Source organism: Calidris pugnax, unplaced genomic scaffold (genome assembly GCF_001431845.1).
Source record: "Calidris pugnax isolate Ruff unplaced genomic scaffold, ASM143184v1 scaffold103, whole genome shotgun sequence".
In the NCBI taxonomy this organism is placed as follows: domain Eukaryota; kingdom Metazoa; phylum Chordata; class Aves; order Charadriiformes; family Scolopacidae; genus Calidris; species Calidris pugnax.
Window position 1 is genome coordinate 1914162 of NW_015090990.1, and position 4608 is coordinate 1918769.

The following is a 4608-nucleotide window of genomic DNA, read 5'->3' on the forward strand; positions in this document are numbered from 1 at the left end:
CATTATCACACTTGTGCCCTAAATTCTGCCACGTTACCTCTTTTCCTCTTTGTCTCACTCTAGAAAAGAGGTACCTGATTCTGCTCTATTTTATGATGTTGTAAATCAGAAATGAAGCATCCCAGAGGCTTCCTCCACTCGTCTGTGCTGCTGAGAGACCGATCTGTAGAGTGGCAATATTTCCTGGCTTAGTTCATGCCTTCTCTGCAGACACTACCAGGCAGGCAGCTAATGATGGCTTTTGCCTGTTTCTGTATTTGTAACAGGGATGGGGCTGAGATTCTGACTTGTTATTTCAAGCCATGCATGCTAATGACCAGCCATTGGATGGTACTAACCATTTGCTGATCCTACATAGGGCCCCCAAGAATGGTGTGTTAATTCACAGGGAGTAATTTAGGGCCACCTTAGCTCTAGACAGGTCCTGAGCATGGCAGGTGCCTCCTACATTACCTGTGCATGAAATCCAGGCATGCCTCTGAAGTGGGAGATCTCACTGGCCATGCACAAGGGGCTGGTGAGCTGTGGGGCTGGACACCAGCCTCAGGGCTCTGCTCCTCTTCTGTGGTACCCTGATCTCTAGATTGGATTCAGACCTGAAGCATGATTTTTGTTCTTAGAAGTGTTATCATTAATTGTGATGACTCTAGATATCCTTAATAACCACATGGCTTTACAATCCTTTATTAAACTTAGTCAAGTTCTTTGTCCTGCTAACACCCTGCAACAAAGAGCTCCACAGCCTAATGACCACATGGAAATGCATGTCCTAATATCCATTATAAATTGTTTTCCCTTCCAATTTCCTGGAAGGTCTTCTTGTTCTCATATTAATGAGTTGGTGTCCCTAAAGTCCGGAGGGGACTTTAGTGGGAAGAATAGTCTATTTTCAAACATTTCTATTGAATACAAAGCTAAGTCCAAGCTAGCAGCCTGCAGGCAAAAGAGTCCACAGTCTGTTCTCTCTGATCCTCTTTAGCCGACCAATCCTATCTGCACTGACTTTTCAAATCTCCATCTTCACAGTACGTTTCCCCAGAACAGAGAAACAGAGAAACGCAGACAGAAACTGACAGGTAAGAAAAGGTGTACGCACGCTCTAACTGACAATCTAACAAGCAATCCTTGAGACACACTGATTTCCAAATGATCTCAGTTTCATTTAAGAATGCTTTTCTATTTGTTTTCAGCACAGCTAGCACCAACTCTAAACCCCACCGTACTGCTAACTCTTTGTGACACGGGCAAACAGTTTATCTGCTATGTGAAGGGACTTTTCACCCAAGTTTTTTCCTGCTACTCTCCACGACTTGCTTTCAACTTGGATCCATACCAAGCACTGTGAAACACTTGCGAGAGAGGAGCTCGCCTCAGTTCCTTTCTCTTGCAGAACATCGTCAGAGATCTAGGAAAGCAGACAAAATTCTGCAAACACTGAGCATTAACCAAAACAGAAGAAAAATATTCCAGCATCTTTCTTTCTCGCCTTCTCCCCAGAGCTTTGCTGTTCAATCCAGGGTCTCAGAATTAGCTGACACAAAGCTGCAGGACATACACTCAGTGAAACCTTTGAAAATGCCAAGCAAGCCCCCGAAAGGCAATGCTGTTACCAAGCTCAGAGTTCAGCCCATCAGCTTTCACGATGTTAAGCCCTCACTCTCAATAAAAGAGCTGCCAGACCTGAGCAGAGCTTGCTCTCCATGCCCTCAGAAGGGGGGCCCGGATGCTGTGATCACCTGGCCATCAGGTCCACTCCTTCTCATCTGCATCACTGGTTTCTCTCGAGTAACGTGCAAGGAGCAGGACAGTTTTACAATAATGAGCTTTACTCCTTCCTGCGGTCCTCAGCACATTTCTAAATGAAAGAATCAGCTTACCCATAAGAGCCACAAACAAACACGAGGAGCTTAAGATATAAGCAATTTGGTAGCCTGAAGTATCATGGGTGTTGAGCAATCATAAATTTAAAGTGAAAATCCCTACCGATTCTCTTTTGCATTAGATATTAAATACAACCTACTTGCGAAGCCAGATTAGTAAGAAACCTTTTTGGCTGTTGTATTTTTTTTTTTAAATCAAAACAGGATTAAAACATCTTTTGGAGACTCACTGTCATTTTATCTAGGTAAATAAGCTTAGAGCACCTAACAGTCAATTTATAATGAAGGCTTTTGTTCTTGGTACTATGGTGAAGCCCTGAAAATTTGCCCACAGCTGCAGCAGTTTCAGATGTTTTTGACAGGTAAATAAAACACTGTTTATATCTGTCATTGTTATTAACCTGCAAGTGAAGAACTAGCAATTATATTTTGTTTCCAAGTGGATAAATCTCCGTGATGATCTTGGCAGGGGTAACTATAGAATAATGGGCATCTATGACTTTTATAGTTGTGAGGTTCCAAAATGTGAAGGGTCCTTGCTCAGCTGTTGAGTTAGAAAATAAATGAGAAATAAAAGCTAAACCAGTTATAACCACCATAATAAAAAAGAAAAAGGAATTTGGGATTTAGTCCTGTTGGAATTTTATTGATGTATGGGCCGAATAAACCAAACTGCAGGTCTTGACATCAGCTGCACTGATTCAGCTCTCAGCTATTCTGAACTCTGCTTCTAGGAAGCTGTGTCAGGATCTGGCCATGCTTTAAAACCCCACAATTTGGGCCTCCATAATGAGTTGTGCTTCCCAGCTGCTGCAGGGCAAAGGGTTTCAGACACTCCTCAAGACATGCTGGTGAAGAAAAAATTATTTGCAGAATAAGGCACTGCTCAAGGACGAGTGGCAGAATCCAGCTGTAAGTGTCTTATTATACTGGTCAGAAACTGTGAGAAGCAAGAAAGGAGAAATCCTGTTGAAAACTCTATTAGATGCCAGTCACGTCTGCTCAGCCTCTCGCTCAGGTAGGCTGGCAGATGGTCAGCAAATAGTCTCACTTTTACAATGCAACCTACACAGGTTTTCAGTGTGAAAATTAGCATCCAATTATTTTCAAGCATTAATGTTCTCCAAGGAAGCGAGTTACCTCTATTTTAATTCTGCTTAGGCTCTATTTGCTCAGATACAGAAGCCAATCTTGCAGGCGCTACGTCTTGTCTACACAGGCAGAATGGCAAGCCAGGGAAGAGTACTACAAACGTGGAATCATGCAAATTCCCAGGCAGGGAGTCGCATGGCTTCCAACTTTTAGAAGGGATGGGGAGGACAGTCAAGTGAGGAAGGCATAACGCATTTCCAAAAACCAGAATGATTTCCCCCACCTCCATCTAAAAGCCTATGGTGGAAATTGTGTCTCACAGCTATCAGGTAGCTGCATAAACCATTAGAGAAGGCTACAGACCATTGAGTGCTCAGCTGTGATCTACGGGACCCTTGGTATTGACACATCCAGCAGGGCTGTGTGTGGAGAGTCGGATGAATTGGTGGGAGGCCCTCCTTCTCCCTGAGAAGAATGGGAGCCTATTCCCCACCTTCCAGCTCCCATCACCACCATTCTTGGACACACACAAGGGAAGGCATGGTCACTGCATTACAGACGTGGGCACTATCCTTGGGACAGGAAGAACGCGTGCCGGAGAGTGGCCACTCTCAGATGAGCAGTGGCCTTCCTTAGCAGAGCACACAGGTCCATACAGGGGAAAGAAGACAAGGGGCAAAACCTGTTTTGCTCAAGAGCTCAACGTGCCAGGAGCTGTGCCTAAAATGGAAATGGGTATCAGCCAAGTCAACCCTCGCAACCCTTTCTTTTGCAAGGATCCCTCATTATCACAGGTAACAGGACTATCCTGAGTAATAAAGGTCATCTGCATATTTAGACTTGAACCCACAAGTACCTTCCTTGGCCGCCTGCAGTTGTGCCACGTTAGGTACAAATGCTGCTGTGTATATTACTGTAAGGAAGTTGCCAGCCTGACAACACGTGAACTGCTTTTAATTTTCATTAACTAGGGAGAATAATGCCCCAGGGTGGCACCTTATGTTCTAGTGAGGTTGCGTTTGTTTCATTCTCCTGTGTAGGGGAGGGAAACTTCACTGGCCCAACCTTAGTCCGTACCAAGGAGCATCTCAAGGCTGCAGCTTCAGCAGCTATAACTGTAACCAGAAGGTTTGCTCCTCCAGCTAGTGCAACTGGGAGCACTGGCAAACCTGCAGAGCTCCTACTAGCCGTCCCCTGGGAGCCACTGGTGAGGTGGGGCTGTCTCCAGCCACGTGTTTATATAGACTGAAGTTGTATTTTTAAAAAGCAAACAGCACATTAAACACGTCCTTCACATCACTTCTGGGATCATGGCAACTGGGTACCCATGAGATGACAAGAAAGCCCCCCACGCCACGACCCTCTCTGCTCCACGAAGGAGTCCGTGAGTCCCTGCCGTGCCAGGGCTGCACCGGGCAAGGCTGCTGGCCATCAGAGAGGGACGGACCAGACCCCCCACCCCACATTTCCCTGGAAAACACTGCCAAGGCGCAACAACACCCTGGAGCCCAGGGCAGAGAGGGCAGAGCCCCTCTGGGTTGGGAGGGTAACGTCGGGGGGGAGACACCCCCTGCGAGCAGCAGGCCCCGGTTCCTGCAGGCTGGAGCATCGCTCCCGTGGGTCAGTTGTTGCCCCC